Source organism: Pinus tabuliformis, chromosome 7 (genome assembly GCF_031772625.1).
Source record: "Pinus tabuliformis cultivar Carrire ecotype Pingquan chromosome 7, CPIR1, whole genome shotgun sequence".
NCBI lineage: Eukaryota > Viridiplantae > Streptophyta > Pinopsida > Pinales > Pinaceae > Pinus > Pinus tabuliformis.
The window spans coordinates 255757354-255779360 of record NC_142293.1 but is presented as its reverse complement, the minus strand read 5'-3'; the positions used below and the strand labels follow the sequence as shown (position 1 = coordinate 255779360).

Genomic DNA, 22007 nt, shown 5'->3' with positions numbered 1-22007 from the left:
AAGCCATTCGTCGCAGGCATTCCTCGGCATGATCTGTGAGCCCAAAATTAGGCGCGCACCTTACGGGAAATTAATGATTGTACGCCTGTGTATCCAAAGATGATTATGTTGCGTTTTTCGAAGAGTCAAGTCATAATGGGTGACATGATTATGCATTCATTAGAACTTAATTGCTTTCATGTCAATCTTTTCTTCTGTCTCTTTTCATTTACGTGAACTATAAGTCAGCAACTGATATAAATCTATATGCAGGAAACATCTAAGGAAAAGTGCCAGAGCTAGAAGAACAGAGAGGAGATGACTTCGCAGATGGATACCGCATACAGCAGGACCGCGGATTCCAGAGTATCACTCAACAAATGCTGATGGAAATAGGCTATCTTTATGAAATATCCTGAGTCCCAAATTGGGTAAAGCAAAAAGAAAAACGCTTAAGGGGAAAGACGTCTCAGAAAAACCTGGAACAAAGAATGGAAACAAGTTTCAATTGAGAAAATCGTTCAAGCAACAAAATCCCCAACTCATTGAGTCATTCGCACGGGCGGAAACCGAAATAGAAACAGCACAATCAGTTTGAAAGAAATCTGAGTTGTACTAAGTATACACGCTGTGAAGACACTCCTCCAGAAGAACACTTTCAAAAATATCTTCTAGTTTGTCAGAAAGAGGTGCCAGCTCTTGTTATTTCTAATTTTCAAGCTCGAACTAAAGGAAAGGACAAGAAGCCGACTCTTTCACGGCAAACAGCGCATCGCTTACAGCACTAAGGAGCAGATACAGAAATGGTTAGAAATTAGATTCAGTTTTTAGAAATAAATTTGTTTTAGTAAAAGGGCGGTCATTTGAAGCCGTTCCCTAAATTCGTGTAATTAAAATTAGCCGGTTAGTAGTATTTAACCCTTCTCGTTGCATTGGAGAAGGGTCCGGAAATTTGTCAAAAAACTTGTCCTCAGAACATGCACTTTTGCACCCTCGGAGGGGGTTTTTGATGAATGGACGGATCAAGATTTATTTATGTTTGCATTTTAATACATGCTACTGATGTTGCACTTCTGTACTCTTAGTAGGCATTAGAAGTAAGTAGAAATAGATCATTATTGCTTAAGGTCTGTGAGTATAAAATCAGTCATAAATGGTACTTTTATCTCTTGACGAGTTTCTGCTTGCATTCTTAGAGTAATATACAACTGATGTTGTTTATATGTTAATGTATGAATGAGTGGACTACCATTTGGCACTTTTGTATGGTGGAGTCATTGATTTGTGCTTAATACATGAATAACTGATTATGCGATATGCTGTTCACAACCGTTTTGCTTAACTTTTTATGCAGGATGGTTCATCTTAATTGATTTATATTCTCATAATAGCTGAATAATCTTCATTACCAGTTATTGTGTGAAATATTTCTAGATCGCATAATGGAAAAAGTTCTATCCCGGGTTAGCGTAGATTAGATGTGTTGTTCTTGATAGATTAAAGTAGTATAAAATTCAGTCTCAGAGTTTAGAATTAAATTAGCTTAGAAATAATTCCAGATTTTCATTATCATATTCTACACACACACACACATCACCAAATTCTACACGCACACACCCCTTAGCTCGGGAAGCTGGTCCCGTTATCCCCAGTCGGACCCGCTACACCAAACAGGCACGGAGCCGCTAACCAGGTTCCCGACTGGGTGGGTATCCCCCTTTTTGTTGACCCGATTTCAGGGCCCTCAACAGAAGGTTAAAGCTCTGAGGAGTGATAATGGTGGTGTGTATGTCTCAAATGAGTTTGAGAACTTCTGTGAAGTAGAAGGGATTAAATGGGAGTTGACGACACCCCATAACCCACAACCGAATCGGGTGGCTGAAAGGAGGAACATAAGCATTGTAGGGTTAGCACAGGAAATGTTGCATGATCAGGGCCTACCACTACACTTGTGGGTTGAGGTATGCAACACAATTGTTTAGTTGTGAAAATAGAAGCCCACATCAGATTCTTGGGATGAGTACACTAGAGGAGGCTTTCATAGGGAAGAGACTAGATGTTGGTCACACTAGGATTTTTGGGTTATTGGTATATTTCCATGTGACGAAAGATGCATGGAAGAAGCTTGAGCCGATAGTAGAGTTGGGGATATTTTTGGGGTACACTAATACACCTCACAACTATCGGGTGTACCTACCGACCAGCAGAATGACAGTGGTTTGCAGGGATGTCAAATTCGATGAGGAGAAGGCCATGTGATGTTCCCTTGAGAGGGAGATTCAACTACATGAGGTTGAGAATATTTTATCTCCTAAGTTTGAGGAGCCTCAGATTGATGTGGAGAAGCCACATACATAAGATCTTGGAGTGGAGACATACACTTAGGCAGAGTCTTCCAGAGATGGGAGAAAGTACACTAGAGAGGCTGATAGGTTATTGTAGGATGCAAGAGAGAATGTGGGAGTACCCACATCACAATGCAAGCAGAGGAGGTCACCTGAGAGGTACACTGGATACATGGCTCTTATGAGCTGATGTGTTGAGAAAGAACCATCTTCCTTTAAGGAGGAAGTGCAACAGCTGGTTTGGGTTGATGCCATGGTGGAGGAGTATGAATCCATTGTTCATAATAGTGTTTGGGATGTAGTCCCAATACTAGCCGACAAGTCAATGGTGCCTCATCGCTTTACAAGGTAAAGCAAGCAACAGATGGTAGTGTGGATAAACATAAGGCCAGGTTTGTGGCCTGAGGCTTTTCTCAGGTAGAGGGGAATGACTATGACGAGACCTTTGCTCATGTTGCAAGGTACTCATCAATCACATCCATATTGGCACTATTAGCGTAAATTGGTTGGAAGATACATCAGATGGATGTAAATACAACCTTCCTTAATGGAAAGATTGAGGAAGATGTACATTGAGTAGCCTGAAGGTTTTGAGACCTTTAACCGTGAGTCGCATGTGTGCCAACTCAAGCGAGCATTGTATGGGCTGAAGAGAGCACCCCCTGCTTGGTACACCAGGATCGATAGCTACTTCATTGGGTTGGGCTTCACTAAAAGTAAAGGAGATGTGAACTTGTACCATATTGTTGTGGAAGGTAAATTATGGATCATTGTTCCATATGTCCACGATTTGATTTTGATAGGGGATGATAAGCTAATCAAGTCTTGCAAGGAGGATCGTACAAGATAGTTTGATATGAAGGACTTGGGGCTCACTCATTAATTTTGGGCATGGAAGTATGGCAAGGTGATGGGGAACTTTTTGTCTCTCAGGGAAAGTATGCCAACGAGATACTGAAAAGGTTCCACATGGAGAGTAGTAAACCCATGGAGACTCCTATAGTAGGTAACTTGAGGAAGGAGGATGCTACTTCAAGTGAAGGAGTGGAAGCTACCATTTACATGAAGCTTGTGGGTTCACTCATGTATTTGGTGAACACACAACCAAACATGTGCTATGAAGTTAACCAACTTAGTCAAGCGATGGTTAGGGCTACCAAGTTGTATTAGAAGGTGACTAAGCATGTGTTGAGATACCTTAGAGGCACTACTCAGTATGGATTGTGGTATAGACATACAAAGCGAGTGAAGCTTCAAAGTTTCACTGATGCAGATTGGGCAGGGAGTCCATCTGTCCAGAAGAGCACATCAAGAGGGATCTTCAATATTAGGTCAGCAGTTGTTTCTTCCTATAGAATGAAATAGAGATCGGTTGCACTCAGTTCAATAGAGGCAGAAGACATGGCTGCAATTCAAGTAGCATGTAAGGCCATCTAAATGATGAAGATTATGGTTGGTTTGTTTGGTCAGCAGATGGATCAAACTGTGATTTACTGTGATAATCAGAATTGTATCAAACTCTCTGAAAATTCAATTTTTCATGATCGGTCCAAGCATATTGATATCCGATATCATCATCTTCAAGATTGTGTATTGAGGCATATTATGTTGTTCGAGTACATTCCCACAGAGAAGCAAGATGGTAACATTTTGACAAAGTCATTATCAAGATGTAAATTCGAGTTTCACAGAGATAGGATTGAGGTAGTTGACAATCCATTTCTTATTGAGAGGGAGTGTTGAGAAATGAGAAATGGAAACAAGAAATTCCAGTTTAATTTGTCCTTGAATTAGATTGTGAATTAAAATCAAATTCTATTCTCATAGCAACTTGTAAATAATTAATTAAGTTTAATTGACTTAATTAACTTAGGAATTTTGACTTGGAAGTATTTATGTAGTCATGTGTATGTGATCCCTAAATTTTAGGAGTCAACGATGAGTTTATTTGGGTTGTAATTAGATAACTCAGTTTGACTGAGTTATGGTGAGTTAAACTAGTTCTCATTGTTGGAGGAACTACTAGAGGTGTAGTAGTGAGTCGGTGCACTTGTGCATCCTCGGTGCTACTCCAACTAACTAGAGGTTCACTCAAGAAAAACTCATGCATGTCATTCCAAAGAAAGACCCAGTTGAGTCTAGAGTACAGGGACAATGTACTATCAGTTGTATGATTTTTTGAGTTGTACATATCATGCATGCAATCAGTTATGGACCTAAGTTTGGATTGCATAGTTTTAAAAGAAGGATTTCCCAATTAAATATGGGCTGATCTTCTCAGGAATTGCACAAGGAAATAGGGGCTTGGAAGGCAACACAATTCGCTAAGTGTTGGCTAGAATGGGCTTGTGAGGCAGAGAGTTGATCATACTTGTGATAGAATTTTTCTAGTGAGAACAAGCTTTGTATTATCACTAAGGTTTCTGATTAATGCAATATAGATAGTTGGGGTTTTGAGAAATTTCTTTCCCCAGAGCAATATTGTGTTATCTATCATTGATTATCTTCCTCTTGTTGATTATTATTTTCATTGATCTATTGGTTTCCATTGTTGAAAGTAGAGTATATTCTTGTCATGTGTTTTATAAAATTACATGAGTTGTTGAATCTACAAGGAAATGTACACAAAGTGTGAATACATGTTGTTGATCGTGGGTGAACAATGAGATGATGATTAACTACTAGTATTGGTAATAGGGATCAATTAAGAATGGGCATCGTTGGGTTCACCTATTGATTACTTTAATGATAACCTAACAGAATTTTTTTTTTTTGAAACAATAGTGGCACACGTGAGAAAATCATATTTAATTATGCCTTGCAATAGACAGTTTCCTGTTAATTGAGATTTTCCTATGAGAAATGTGTAAAGCCTGATACTATTCTATATCTTGATGTTATAAATGTGCCATGGTTATGATAATTTACATGGCCCCGGGTCCATTGAAGTAATATATATATTAATGGTGCTGATATTACTAGTAGTATGTAAATAGTATGTTGAATGCAGGTGGAAGTTATGAAGCATATATTTAACATATATGCTGGAAAAGGGCATGGATTGAATGCAAAGGTATAAAGGTCTGGGGTTTCCAAGCTAAATAAATTTCATGAATTACCATGAGAATCAAGGGTATCAAGAAAATTATTCAGTATCCATGATGGAAATAATCCTACATTGTCATAATACTACATTAAAGTTATTGACATCGTCAAATTCATGTCGATAGAGATTAGAAAGATAGGTGGTCTGCAGGAGGCAAGAGATAAAAATAGAAACACACATACTAATAAAAAATGCATTCTCCATTCTGATAATATAAACACAGGGTAATGAAAAGTGGGAATCACGGTTCAATTGCGGATAGAAGAATATTTATCATTTCTCGGTCATACTAAAGCTTATGATATTTTTTTATGTAGAAATACTTCAAGAATATGTAATTGATAATTCTCACACCATTGATTGTAACAAATGTTGTAGGAAGCACTCGAAGGAGAATTGTCAGTCGAACGCCTTCAACTTTTAGATCTAATCCATGTTAAAGTATTGAAAGAAACATTGTACTTCTGATGCAACTACCTGGGTGTGAGAAAAAAAACTGTAGAATGATTACCCATCACTAAGTACAAGAGAAGTGACTGGACATATACAGATTAGGGAGATGTGAATTTAAGGGGGGAGAATGTAATATCCCTCCGTGGATGTAATGAATTATTTAAGACAACATTGTGTCAATGGGCATAGTAGGAAAAGGCTATGGAAAGACATGGATATGTTATGTAAATAAATAATTTGAATAAATAGATAAGCAGAAGGGGTTGGATAATACTTGGGAATGAAACACCTAGAAACGAGATTCTTGCCAAAACAAAAGGATGTAATCTCATACGTCAATGGGATTTGATAATTCTTTCATGATAAGAGTTACAGATAAGATTAATGGATAGGAGAGAAAGATCCATTAAGTTTCTTAGCTGGAGAAAGACGCTAAGCTTAGAAAAATCCTAAAAGCACCACAGGAGAGAAAGGCTAGATTTTATGGAAAAGCCTAGGCAATTATGTAAGTAAATGCACAAAAGTGGGACATCGCTAAATGAAACCTTATCATGAAAGAAAGGTATTAAATACCTATTGAAGGGATCAATAGAAGGTTGTTGTATTCCTTAGAAATTGAATCCCAGCTCGGGGGGTAACCGGTGGATCAATTCATAGATGGGAGGACAACGAGTTTTTCTCAAGTACAGTTTCGACAAGGGATATAGTGAGAATATCTATTTTGAATTTTAAATATAACCTCCATGGGAATATTGTGTTTCATTAGCATGCTTATTATATTTGATGGTGTTTTTTGACTATAAATTTATACTTGTAGTTGGATTCAATTTGGTTGTGTTTGAGGTGTACTTGAATTTTAAAATACGTAGCCTATATGGTATATGAAGTATGATACTTCAATTTTATATTTAAGAACCAAATCCCTATAGGATTGTTTAAATACATAGCCTACATGGTATATGAAGATATGAGGTACGTTTATAAATAGAAAAGGAATGTATTGGACCTAAATTACATGAGTATAGAGTTTTGAATATACAATTGTCAATCTTTCCAACGATAATTGTTAGTGGAAAATACAATTAATAAGGAAACAATCCTATGGACAGTCAGTGAGACATTAATGCACTGTTCACTATTATTTAGATGGTAAAATTTATGTCTATTGGCACGACTAGTTTAGTCATTAAAACAATAAGACCTAGACGTATTTCACAAAACAAAGATATGGTAAATTTGTAGTATAACCGAGTATTAAGTAGGGTTGACAATCTCATGTTATTTATTCATTTAAATAAGTACAAGAATCAGGAAGATTCCAAACAAAAGAAAAACATGAAGGAGCCGATGAAAATAATTATTTCCGTACCCATAAATGCAAGTGAAGCGAATATAAATTACTATAATAACGAATATGAAACAAATTTCCAACAAATATGTAATTGCCTCTTCCAAGAGTGGGGAATAAAATGTCAAATTTGAGAATTAGAACAACCCTTCAATGACATATTACCTCACTATCGAAGGTCGTCTTGAGAGTCAGCCAAGTGGGCCATAATATTAAACAATAATTAAATAAAATATTGTACAAATTAATTATCCTTGCTACAAGATGATAGAGAAATTTATTCCTAGAACTTCAAAGTGAGTTTGAAATCACGACAAGACAACGTTAACACTCACATTATAAAGGAAGGACCGATACAACATTGAATGATAAATACCAACACTAGGACAGAGTAAGTTAGGAGCTTAATTTCTAGTAAAAATGGTTCCCAATACTACCTATTTAAATTCTATAGCCCGACACTGTAGGAAAGGGATAAGCTCAGAAGGGAGGGGAGGGGACAATAAATCTGTCTCCACATCTAGAACATATAAATTCATTTTCCAGAAAACCAAAATGAAACAATACTTTTAATTAAAAATTGTGTCGGTTCTGTAAACAACTGAATTATCAGTATAATTACTACCAGGCACCGAAAGTAACCTCTTACATGAACATAACATGTACTTCAAGTAAATTTTGCAACAGTGAAGGATAAAATCAAAATCGTTGATAATTACGCCGTAAGGCGTTTCCCTTTGAAAGGAATTGCCCCAGCCGACGCCGTGTCTTATTGTTTACCGTAGATTTATGGTGTTAGATGATTAAACAAAGTTTGGTCGTTGATCGTAGATTTATGGTGTTAGATGATTAAACAAAGTTTGATCGTTGATCGTAGGAAGCCGAACGATTAAAAACAGTTTCGTTGATCGTTGGAAGCCGAACGATTAAAAGCAGTTTCGTTGATCGTTGGAAGCCGAACGATTAAAATCAGTTTTCCTGTCATTCACCTATTGTATTCCTTCTGCCCTTGCGAGCTGCTTAGTTTATTCCTTGTTAAGTTCATCATTTTGACCTTTTACGTGCCGTCCCATTCGCCCAATCTCAGGTTCTCGCTCACTAATTTTCGGTTCAAAGGTTTTATCAGAGCTTTCCACGGCTGTTTGCAGGGCATTTCAAGTTCTCATGGCGGAATTTGACCTATCTGTTATCCACCAGGGTGGCATTAACTAACCCTTTACCCACATTTTTTGAATCTACAAAAAGCCTGTTTAAATTTCTGTATTTCAGGCTCTGAATTGATCACGATAGAACAGATTCCTTCATTTTATATATTTAATCAGGCTTTACGGGGATTACTTCTGGGTTTATCGTTATTTTGTCTGAAATGCTAGTCCCCGTTATCTGGGTAAAAATACTGTATCGTTTAATTGCAATTTATGGATGGATTTGAATCATTGGCCCTTATTTCCTTTCTTTGGGTTCAGATCATTCAAGCCTTTAGTTCGCTTGACCAGGATGCCTCAAATTCAGTACTCAGATAAATACACTGATGATACTTATGAATACAGGTTTGTAACTCAGAGCTTGCGCTATTTTTTTTTGTTAAACAAAATATTTGTTTTTCTTCTTGGCTGGATGGTGGACTTTCAGATCCACTCAACGAACCGCATACTACATCTATCATTGACAACCTCCTATTGATTTAACCCTATACATACATACAATTGCAGTTGCCCTTCATTGCCACTGTAATTTGGAGCCTGGTTCTTTATTATTCAAAGAAAACGCTCTACCTGTAAACTCCTTCAATGCACTGTCATTCACTTGGTAGAACATATTCTCCCATTCATGGGGTTTGATGGCCCTGTTGCCAAGGCCTAGAGCTCGATCTTGGGACACAACATTCCTCGACTCTTTCCAATCCACGACATACGCAGACACCCTCCTCCGAAACTTAGCCTTGAATTCACTCCAAGCCTGGTACTTGTAGTGATTGATCACTGTCCTCTGGGCCTTCACATACACTGTTCTGTATGCCTTCTTCAACTGAAAGTGGTGTATTACATTGAGCAACTTAGGAGAGGCAGCTTCCAAAAGAAGTATGGATTTGTAGCGCTTCAACTTCCTTTCCTTGCAAGTGTACCCTTGAGTAACCCCTCTCTACGGGTGCTCCCGGAGGCCCGAGGGTTCAAAATTTCTGCATCTCAAAGAAATTTGCCCTGTCAATGCAGCCCCGGTTTACTAAGATTTATTACTAATCACCTCAAAGCTGCTTTTGATGCAGTTTTCTTTAATGGGTACCCAATATTGGCATTGGCCTTGAGTTGCTTTAACCACGAAGGAGAAAATGCAAACTCATCAACATCAGCGTACATCATCCATTGACACTTCTGTTTGGCCATGAGAGCACAGTGTGAGAATCCAGATTCCTGTGTCTTGGCCCATGGCCATGGATGCCTGCTTACCTTGTAATTTTCTGACAGTAACCCTTCAACAGTTTCTGCCAGATCGTCTTCACTGTTGTTATCATACAGAAAGAAGTGTTCCACACCCAGATGAGAATGGTAGATAACCCATTCTCTTATGTATTTTGCAACGTTGAACACCATGGTGCAGGCACAGAGTAGTCTCATTTTCTGTGCATTATCTTGAGTACTACTTTTGCTTGAATGATGAGATGGCGGGATTTCATAATAAGCAACGGAAGGAATGGATTTCCCATGGATTCGGAGATTGATTTCGGAGGCAATGAGCTGATAACGAACTGATTCATTGGGATGCTCACATCTAAAGACTTCTTGTCCAGAGTGTGACCATAGTTTCGATGGTATTGTTGAATATGCAGCGTAGATATTTGGTTTCAATGTTCAGTCCTTGTCTATTGTTAATCCCTTTGGCAAATACAATAATATCCCTCTCTGTGGCCAAGCTCTCATATACCATATAATTCCATTTGATGGGTCTGGAATGATCAAAGTAACCCAATTTTGCTGTGATGATCTCTGGTAAATCTGAGCTATAATTAGTTGTGTCCACTAGGGCAACTGATGTTGCAGACCAGTGGGTTGCAGGGGGAGGAGCCTGGCATCTGACTGCAGCTCGTGGTTGGGTAGAATATCCAAATTGTAAATACTCGATGGCATTCACTGCTGTATGGATTTGTTGCGAGAATGAACAACTGGGGGATGATTTGTGGGATATCAGATTGGAGTTTGCAGAAGACAGACGTACTAAGAAGAGGACTTCCTCAAGAAGAAATACAATGTCTTGGATGAAAGAACTCCTGTTAGTTACTGCCCAGTGCTCTACGTTTTTTTATCTCCCGTTTCTCACTACCTGCATACAACAATGCCGATATAAGGCAATGTTAGAAATGATAACTTTAAGAAGATAAGGAAAAGATAAAATTTATAGCAATGAGTACATGTAAATAATTTTTTTATTAATGGGTTAGATTTGAGTACTCATTGCCAACTGCCAAAGTAGAAAATATTTTACTTAGTTGGAATGAGGTGTACTGTTTTTTTAAAACCCAAATTTTCCAACCAGAATGGAGTATTCCAAGAGGTGTGAGGAAAGTAAAGATAAGTAAGTGATCGAAAAGACTCCAAAATGGTGAAAGAGGTGATCAATATGCTGAGGACATGAGACTCATTCGGGGTATTGAATTATGAAGAGATCGTTGAATTTATTTTTGATAAATTCACAATTGGCTCGGCTATGGTTTCTAATGGCGTGAGCAAGAGAAGACTGAATATGAATAGTGCAGCGGTTTCGAGAGAATTCGAGTTTGATATACCCCACCGAGGACTCAAACCTGTCTAGGCCGCCTCAATCGAGCTGGATTCCGTTGGTTCTCCCGCAAACGAGCTCTTTTATAAAGGCCAGCCGCTTTCCTTCCATGCCCCCCCTTCGTATTCAGATGGTAGAGAAACGAGCTCTTTTATAAAGGCCAGCTGCTTTCCTTCCATGCCCCCCCCTTCGTATTCAGATGGTAGAGAAATTGGAAAAATCTGTATGCTTTGAATCTCAACAAAAAGTATTGGAGGCATACGCTGATTCAAACCAAAAATATTTGAAATAGTAACAATTTTTTTTTGGCTATTGTTGCTGTATTGAGCACATATTTGTTTTTGTAGTGAGAATATACAGGTGGGATTATTTATTTTAAATACCAAAACTTCCAGAAGCTGGAGTTGGTGATGAGATTTCCTTTTATATTGTTTATATCCTCTTAGCTGGAGTTGGTGATGAGTTCCAAGCCTGGTACTTGTAGTGATTGATCACTGTCCTCTGGGCCTTCACATACACTATTATGTATGCCTTCTTCAACTGAAAGCAGTGTATTACATTGAGCAACTTAGGAGAGGCAGCTTCCAAAAGAAGTGTGGATTTGTAGCGCTTCAGCTTCCTTTCCCTACAAGTGTACCCTTGAGTAACCCCTCTCTGCGGGTGCTCCCGGAGGCCCGAGGGTCCAAAATTTCTGCATCTCAAAGAAATTTTCCCTGTCAATGCAGCCCCGGTTTACTAAGATTTATTACTAATCGCCTCAGAGCTGCTTTTGATGCAGTATTCTTTAATGGGTACCCAATATTGGCATTGGCCTTGAGTTGCTTTAACCACGAAGGAGAAAATACAAACTCGTCAACGTCAGTGTACATCATCCATTGACACTTCTGTTTGGCCATGAGAGCACAATGTGAGAATCCAGATTCCTCTGTCTTGGCCCATGGCCATGGATGCCTGCTTACCTTGTAATTTTCTGACAGTAACCCTTCAACAGTTTTTGCCAGGTCGTCTTCACTGTTCTTATCGTACAGAAAGAAGTGTTCCACACCCAGATGAGAATGGTAGATAACCCATTCTCTTATGTATTTTGCAACGTTGAACACCATGGTGCAGGCACAGAGTAGTCTCATTTTCTGTGCATTATCTTGAGTACTACTTTTTCTTGAATGATGAGATAGCGGGATTTCATAATAAGCGACGGAAAGAAAGGATTTCCCATGGATTCGGAGAGTGATTTCGGAGGCAATGAGCTGATAACGAACTGATTCATTGGGATGCTCGCATCTAAAGACTTCTTGTCCAGAGTGTGACCATAGTTTGAATGGTATTGTTGAATATGCAGCGTAGATATTTGGTTTCAATGTTCAGTCCTTGTCTATTGTTAATCCCTTTGGCAAATACAACAATATCCCTCTCTATGGCCAAGCTCTCATATACCATATAATCCCATTTGATGGGTCTGGAATGATCAAAGTAACCCAATTTTGTTGTGATGATCTCTGGTAAATCTGAGCTATAATTAGCTGTGTCCACTAGGGCAACTGATGTTGCAGACCAGTGGGTTGCAGGGGGAGGAGCTTGGCATCTGACTGCAGCTCGTGGTTGGGTAGAATATCCAAATTGTAAATACTCGATGGCATTCACTGGTGTATGGGTTTGTTGCGAGAATGAACAGCTGGGAGATGATTTGTGGGATATTAGATTGGAGTTTGCAGAAGATAGGCGTGCTAAGAAGAGGACTTCCTCAGGAAGAAATACAATGTCTTGGATGAAGGAATTCCTGTTAGTTTGATTGGTTAGCAACAGGGGAAAGCTCTTTGTGAATTTTGCAGCCTGTGGTTTATACAGATTGGGTTCTTTCTCCATTAAGCTTTCTTGCAGGCTTCCATATTGAAAAAAATAAACATTCCTTGACCATGTCTTGGTATTAACCCGGTATGATTTAACTGCAGAGCCAAGAACAAAGTATCTATTAGCTACAAAATCCATTCTGCTATTCAACATTTTACAGACATCTATGCATCAAGCATTAATGCCCAGAAAAATGGGGCTCTGCAACAACCTTGTAAAAATGAGGGTAATAAGTTGTTTCTCGTTGTCTACATCAACATACGCAGCTTAACAAAGCCACCGAAATTCATATTTTACTTGTTCAGGATTGTACTGTATAGATCAACATTCAAGAAGATAGTAATTATATATACCTTGGAAGATGAGATCTGAGACGGTTGCGCCTGCAATGACGAAAACCAGAAAAACTAGGAGAAGAAGAAGGAACCCAGAATTTCTATTGCCGATTCTCGAGAAAACAGATCCATTTGATGCCCATAATAGTTTGTAGTCTGTAAAATCATTGTTTATTAATGATTCCTTACTAGTACTTCTGCGGTTTCTGGACATTATTGCTGTATCTTTAACAACAGCAACTTGCAAGGTGTCAGAGTTGTTCCGCTGCTGCACTGTACCAGAGCTTTTCTTTCAGAATGAAGTGCTACAAGAAATAACGCAACTATAAATAATACAGAGCACAGACACAGAGGGGGCATGGAAGAAGTTGCCATTGAAAATCGATAAATTGTGCATCGACGGTGAGTAACCTGAGAAATCTGAGTGGAGCTGTGCCTGAAGTATCCAGAGACTAAAGTTAATCGGAAATCTTTTTTGTTGTCTGAAGTAGAATTTTCTTTTTCCTATTTTTAACGAAAATTCAATGGTAAAATTTTGGATTTAAATTTATTTCAAATTTGATTGATAAACTGTTCTAAATATTTTATTAAAAAAATATATTAAATTTTATAATATTAAGAAATATTTCAATATATAGTTTTTAGGGGTAACATTAAAATTTGGAAAGATTGAAATTAAAAGAAAAATAAATCAATACATTATCTACCTAAAATGAAGATTAAATGTCACCTCGTCAACTTTATAAGCCGAGATTTTTGTTCTAGTGTCATTTTCTAAGCCAAAACCCAAAAAAGTCAATGAATTTTAAAAGGTTCTAGAATTCATCTTAATAAATTGGAAATTAATTTTAAAACAAGTTTTTAATATCTATTTTTTCATTTTTTTTATTAAAAAAACAAAATAAATAATAAATTATTCACTAATATATATTTAAAATTTATCAAAATAAATAATAAATAATGCTTAATTAAAATTGAATATAAATATAAATAAATTAAAAATATTTTTTTTTCAATATTAATATTAAAAATTAAATAAAAAATTATATTAAAAAATAGTGTTTCCCTTTGAAATGAATTGCCCTAGTCGACGCCGTGTCCTATTGTTGACCGTGGATTTGTGGTGTCCTATTGTTGACCGTGGATTTGTGGTGTTAGATGATTGAACGAAGTTTGATCGTTGATTGTTGGGCAAAATGATAGTTTCGTCTCTCAAATACCTAGTTTATATGGGGTTAGGTGCATTCTTCAAATATTGTAATACTTTTCATGTGTGGATTTATATGATGGGGTTAGGTTATGTTGCGCACATACAGAGGCTTGGTCATGTACTCACTTTTTGTCTTTTTCTATGGAATAGACGTATGCTTAATAATCAACACTATCAAACCGTCTTAGTGATGCTTGTCATGAATTTACATGTATTCTTAGTCGTAGAATAGGCCTTAAGCCAAGGGCAGACCCTGCGTCTAATTTTGTGCTTTTCATTCTTTGTTGGACAAGCCTTTGTTTTTAGACCTGCTTGATTTTGAAAATAAGAACCTCACAGTCAGTATATAAAAGGATGTAATGTCAAATATCTTAATAAAATTGAAGGAATCGTTGCCCATGATATCTAGAATTTATTAAGAAATTTGCTTTGCCGAGCTAAAGGATCGACGACTGTTCCAATCCTGCAATGTTAAACGAAACCTCAAAATCTCCTTATAAGATGTATTCGAAATTCTCTGTCATCATGGCCCTCCACCCAAGACAACCTATTGATGTCTAGATTGAAGGTTTTCCATGAATTTATGTAGGTCCCTTTAAAGTTAGAATGCTAGGTAATTAAATAAATGCAGAGAAGGAGACAATGTGTCCACGTTGTTCTTACATTGCAAATAATTTCTTGGAATTTTGGACATATATTAAATAAATGCCCGATAACTGCTTTTGGTCAGTTACAATCAGATGCATATCAAAGTTTCTTTGAGATAATGCATATTAAAGTTTCTTTGAGATATTTATAGTTTTATCTTAGAGTGTGGGTATGCTTGATTGCTGGCTATCTAGGTGGTGAGTTGAATATCTGTAATTAGAGTTTTATTTAACCCAAATGGATTATTTTGATGATTGGGCATTATGTGTCATCTCCAGACATGTGGTTCTCCCTTCGGAAACTGCCAGATTGCTTCCCAAGAACCGACTTCTCAATGAAGTAAGCACCGCATTTTTGTTCTCAAATGCTATTTTCAATGCAAATGCATCTGTTCTGCCAACTTCCCTATGTGTTAATGAGCACCTAGTTTGTTTTCAAATGCCATTTTTAATGCAAATGCATCTGTTTTGCCAACTTCTGAATGTGTAATCAGCACCTAATTTCTTTTCAAATGCCATTTTTAACGCGACAGAGAACAAACATACTCCAAACACTTAAGCGATAAAAGCAACACAAGGTTTCAAGTATTCAAACCGTGTTAGTGATGCCTGTCATGAATTAACATGTATTCTTAGTCGTGGAATAGGCCTTAAGCCAGGGGCAGACCCTGCATCCAATTTTGAGCTTTTCATTCTTTGTTGGACAAGCCTTTGGTTTTAGACCTGCTTGATTTTTGTCAAGTGAAAATAAGAACCTCACAGTCAGTATATAAAAGGATGTAATGTCAAATATCTTAATAAAATTGAAGGAATCATTGCCCATGATATCTGGAATTTATTAAGAAATTTGCTTTTGCCGAGCTGAAGGATCGACGACCGTTCCAATCCCGCAATCATATCTGTTAACTTCAAAATCTCCTTATAAGATGTATTCGAAATTCTTTTTCATCATGGCCCTCCATCCAAGACAACCTATTGATGTCTAGATTGAAGGTTTTCCATGAATTTATGTAGGTCCCTTTAAAGTTAGAATGCCAGGTAATTGAATAAATGCAGAGAAGGAGACGATGTGTCCACGTTGTTCTTACATTGCAAATCATTTCCTGGAAGTTTGGACATATATTAAATAAATGCCTGATCACTGCTTTTGGTCAGTTACAATCAGATGCATATCAAAGTTTCTTTGAGATATTTATAGTTTTATCTTTGAGTGTGGGTATGCTTGATTGCTGGTTGTCTAGGTGGTGAGTTGAATATCTGTAATTAGGGTTTTATTTCACCCAAATGGATTATTTTGATGATTGGGCATTATGTGTCATCTCCTGACATGTCATTCTCCTTCCGGACACTGCCAAATTGCTTCCCAAGAACTGACTTCTCAATGAGGTAAGCACTGCATTTTTGTTCTCAAATGCTATTTTTAATGCAAATGCATCTGTTTTGCTAACTTCTCAATGTGGTAATCAACACCTAATTTGTTTTCAAATGCCATTTTTAATGCGCTAATCTGTTTGTTTGTTTTATTTTTTATTTATTAATAATTTTAACCAAAATGATATTCTTTTTGGTCCAGAACGAATGGCGAGCCATTGGAGTTCAGCAGTCTCATGGATGGGTGCACTATGCCATTCATCGTCCTGAGCCACACATCATGTTATTCATAAGACCTTTGAAGTACCAGCAAAACCAGCAGCAACAGGCTGGGGCTCAATCTCAACCTATGGGTCTGAAAGCCCATTGAGTTCTATTGTGGGAAAAGCGAGGGCTCAATCTCAACCTATGTATCTGAAAGCCCAATGAGTTTTATTGTCGGCAAAGCGGACTGGCCTTCCTGATGTGCTCAATTTTGAATGATTGATTGGATTTTATTATATAAATAATTGAGAGAAACAAAGAATAATAATTTGTATAATTTTGATTAAGGATTTATTTTATTTTAGGCAATTTATTGACTAGGTTTAGTTTGAATGATTGAATTATTATAATATTTATTATTTTGAATCAAAATACAATTCTTTCAATTTAATATTTCTATCGGCCTCTCTTTGCACCTTTTGGGGCAATTGCTAGTTATATTAAGTTACTTGAAAAATCATTCTCCTACAATGTATTTTAGGTATCAGAGGAGGGAAATAGTTATTTCCATTGATTGAGGAATCATTTAGCCAATTTCAGTCTTTTAGAAAAGATTCGTGTTGGTTCAGTCTGGGCTCGAAACTTTTTCGTTGTCATCTAATTAATGAATGCATTAGATTGACCATAACAAAATATCCATTTTCAAAGTACACATAACTAACTATTGCAATTGTAACTCATTATCATCCACCCTTGATTTCAACAATGTCCATTCACATGTCGCTATTCTTCTCCACTCTATGCCTTACGGCGTTTCCTTTGCAACATAAGGTGCAAATCCTAGTTTATCATTTAGGAAAAAATGAAAGTCTCTCATATAGAGAATAACCATATAGATAATCCTGGAAAATAGGAATTTGATATATTATGTGGATAGGACTGCTTTCGGTAAATTTTCCCCAAAAAGAAAAGGAAATATATTGTTAATTACAATCCTCTCAGTTGAGATTTCTCACAACTAGTAGAGTCTACAATACCAATTTGGAAATTAAAAGTAGGACTACTTAAGTGTTGTAAGAGCATTTGCAAATAAAGAAAAACTATAAAATTCCCAAACCATGTTGGGTGTGGAGTGAAATCCAAGAAAGCAATTGTCCCCTTTGGTGTTTAGGAGAACCACTGACCTGTGCAAGAGTAGAACGCCCATTAGCAGTTGAATAGTAGTACTAGTGGTTAGCCATGACAATAAGCGTTCCAAGGTACCTTTAATAAACTAGAACCTAGAAAATTAGTCTATTAATGTCGTAATCATGTATCACAGAATGTGAGAAAGTAAGTAAACATAAGCTACAACATAGGAAGAAAAACAAAAAACAAAAAAATGGACTCACTTGTAGAAGAAAACCATGCTTCGGTTTGGCTCATGAGAAGCCTCGACTCGAGGCTACCAAGAAAACCTATATGAGTGTGAATGGAACGAAAATAGGTATATAGAAGATGAGAAAAAAAACCATGTGTTATTCTAAGAATGATTTTTCTTTACCTGCTTTGGGTTCACAATCTATGTGACATTGTTGTATTGGATGTAGAAGGTACAATGAAATGTAAAGCTGGGAAAAAAATAAGAAGACAAGTTTAACTTGTAGCTGTTAACAATTAGAAAAAAATATGTTCAGATGTGAAGGGATGATACAATTTCCATGAATGATGGGGGAATCCCAGAGGATGAATTCATCACTTGAATCCGTGTTGATATCATCTCCACAGATACAAGGCGAATAGGGAAAGGAAACCAAAAAACCATTGTAGTGCAGAGAACAGGTAGTCGTTCCAGTCGTAAGCTACAACTCTCTGGAAAGTAAATTCATTACATTAAACAGAGCCTCTAAACAGAGAGATATATATGTAATGAAGAATAACAAGAAATCTATTCCAGGAGAAAATCAACACATACTGAAAATTCTCTTATCAGAGATTCATAACCAACATGTGGCGAGAGTTCACTACTTGCTGGCTATTTTAGGCATGAACTGTGAGCATATTAGAGCAACAACGCCAGTAAGATGCAAGAAATGAATTGTATGGAATGAGAGGAAAAATGAAAAAAAAAAATTAGGGTTCCAAAGACACTACAAGCACCGTTGGATCAGTAACGCACATCACAACCATTCGTCAGACATTGTACCAAAAACGTTGAGGCCCATGTGATTTCCACCAAGTTATCCATCCTAGGAGGGACACGTCAGGAAAGGGTACCATGTATGGGGAGTGGAGAACGTTGGAATAATGATTAAAAGTGCTATGTTCATGTACATGTATTTATGAGTGAGTTAATGTATACCCAAAATAGTTAAGGTCTTTGAGAGGGTGATGTATAAGGGTATAAAGATTTATTAAATAACCATCATGGGTAATAAGTGAAAGAGAATAACTCTAACCATGTACATACCTTGGTTAACATCAAACTCCATAACGATAAGTTGTGCTAGCTCTTAGAATGATTTAGAGGTACCAATGTATAATGGGATAGGGGAAATGTCAAGGCATCCATATAGTTCCTAACTAATGTTTGCTGTGAAATTCATATATATACAATAGGTATCATACATTAGAAGAAGTATTCCCCTACCCTCTACATTGTTTAAAAATCAGAAAAGATATGTAAAGGCATGGGACTACTTAGTTGAATACAATAGTATGCCATAAGCATTAAGTTCAATACGTTTTTAAGTAAAGTTTGACTGAGAACCCTCCTTACCCCCTTACATAAAAGGTAAGGAACGAGTAGCTTTATATGTAGCTAATTTAGGGTAAGAGGGAGGAAAAGGACTTATGCATAGGTTGAGAAGAATTTAGGGAGAAAAACTACAATGGTATGATGAAAGAAACCCTATATGTGACACCTCACACACACACACACACACACACACACACACACACACACACATATATATATATATATATATATGAGGAAAATTGGCAAGCGAGTTATTTCAACCTTACGTTATATGAGTATCCCACTTATAAACTAAGCCACCTAAACCCTATTACAAATTCAGGGACAAATTCTATACTTCTCGCAAAGGGATCAGAACATGGAAAAGGGGATAGAATTTTGTTCACTTGCAAAGTTCAAACTTTGATGACAAGGTGTTAAAATTCTCTATGTAATACTCGAAAACATGGAAAGAAATAATATCGCTGCAATAAATTAAAAAAAATAAAAAAATTTGGGCGATGAATGGGAGATGTGACATCAACCACCTTACACATGTTAGTTCTTCAACTAAATTTCCACTCTTGGCTAGTTCTAATATTTTCCTTTTTACCCTTTTCTCTCAGACTAGAATAACGCTTTCTCTTTTTGTGTGAAACAGGTTAGCATCTGCGAGGTTAGGTTGAATTATTCACTACTTTATACACGATGTCATTATGTTATGTTGAATTATTCATGGCTTTCTCGACGGTGTCATTATCTAACATTCTCCTCTGCTTTTACCAGGTGTGAGTGTATTCTTTCCTTTCGAAATGGTTCTCAACAACAAGGAAATTTCTGCAACTTTACCGAGTTTGGTGAACTTGGTTGTTACGAGTCTAATTGGGGTTTAATCCCTAATTTTCTAGTTATTATTGTCATTTATATGTAACCAATTTATGGTCGACCCTCATTCATCAGTTCCACTTTATGAATTAGAGATATTTTGTTGTATGACCCTTGAACTCGGGTTTCTCCATGGTTATGGTTTGCTGTAGGATTTACTCTTCTTTCGTACCAACAATGCTTTCAATTTCGGTCTTTAAATTCCTAGAGAAATAGTATTATTTGCGTCAGTATGGATAATTAAAAGTTATATGTTTTAAGAATTTATGGCCTGAGCCAGTAACTACTACAATTTCAATACAAATTTTCTCTTATAAATTGCTTTCATTTGGTATGCGAAGTTACAGTTTAATGCAATGCTTCTTTATGGATTGTTCTCATATTCAGCTTACAAGTTATATTGTTACCACGATTTCAACATTGGTTATCTTGCATTCATGAATATACATGTATATTCATGGCTATAACGGTTCAAGGAAAGGTTGTCGTCTAGTTCATATATATAATTTGTATCCAGTATCTGTCTTCTGGTGGTTGTCTCATATTTTTATAGAGCAGGTCTTTACTTCCTCCCTTAGTGACAATGCACCTTCGTTCCCAGACCAAACAATTAAGGGACTATTTGGTGTACCCAAAACTAACCCTTCTCTGAAGGTCATTATATTATGTTTAAATATGGTTCAACTATATAACCTTCTGCTTCTTAACACCATTTGTCTCTCTGGCGTAAGATGAGGGTTTAAAATTCATGGTTGTTATAACATAATAACACTCTACACATCACCTACTTATTATCTTTTTCTTTATTCCAGTAACTACTACAGTTACTAACCCATACGAATGTGATAAATTTTCTTAGGAACCCTTCCCTTCTCTATCTAACCCCAACGAAGTGATAAATTTTCTTACAAACCCTTTGCTTCTCTATGGGTTCTTGGTCTTAGATCTTAAGTCAGTGATATTTGCAATTATGATTGCACAAATCACTTTACAAATTAAATCATATTTAGTGCCTTCATTACCAAAACAGACAAAAAAAACTTGGGAGCAATACCCAGTCAATATGACTTAATAATGTTTACATAAATAATTTCTTCTACTGTAATTACATGAAGGATTTTCCATTCCATTCATTATTTAACTAAGCAACATTATGATTGCAAACTACACTCCTTCCACAATAATTACAGTAATAATAAAAGTTATGGAAAAATATAAAGAGAAACTTAGTTGTTTTGGTTTAGGTTGCTAGGAGAATCCACAAGGAGCAAGAACACTTCTCCCAATGAATGAGAATGGTACTTTTACCACTTCTAATGAAAATAATACCTTTACCAGTTTCCACTTCTAGGAAATAGTAAATAGATTGATGAAAATGGTACCTTTACCACTTCTCCCCGGAGTTTCCACTTCTAGACAATAGTAAACAAAGAACTAATGAGGTCCTGCCCACTTAGTAAATAGACGAATGAGAATGGTACCTTTAGCACTTCTACCCCCATGTCATTTTCCACTTCTACATAATAGTAAACAAAGACCTCACCAGGTCCTGCCCTTCCTCAACAACGTCCTGTTGAGGAATCCAACTTTTTTTCCATCTCCCTTCTCATATGCCTCAGGTTTTCCTCTTCCCCCTCTTGGCTTCTTTCCCCAAACTGAGATTATTTATCTCTAGGGATGGGAGTAATTGTTTCTAACTGTCTGGTAAGTGAAATTTTCACTTAGTGTCTTTTCCCATAAATCCCCTAGATGGACATAATCAATTTTAAACCCAAATCAAAACAAA

The 22007-nt window shown here is 36.8% G+C and overlaps 2 pseudogenes; one reads left to right on the top strand and one right to left on the bottom strand.

Annotated features, from left to right (window-relative positions):
• Positions 1 to 8728: 8728 nt before the first annotated feature.
• On the top strand, positions 8729 to 16786 carry LOC149246820 (cyclin-dependent kinases regulatory subunit 2 pseudogene; annotated as a pseudogene).
• Positions 8951 to 12108, bottom strand: LOC149246821 (glycosyltransferase family 92 protein At1g27200-like; annotated as a pseudogene).
• Positions 16787 to 22007: the final 5221 nt, after the last annotated feature.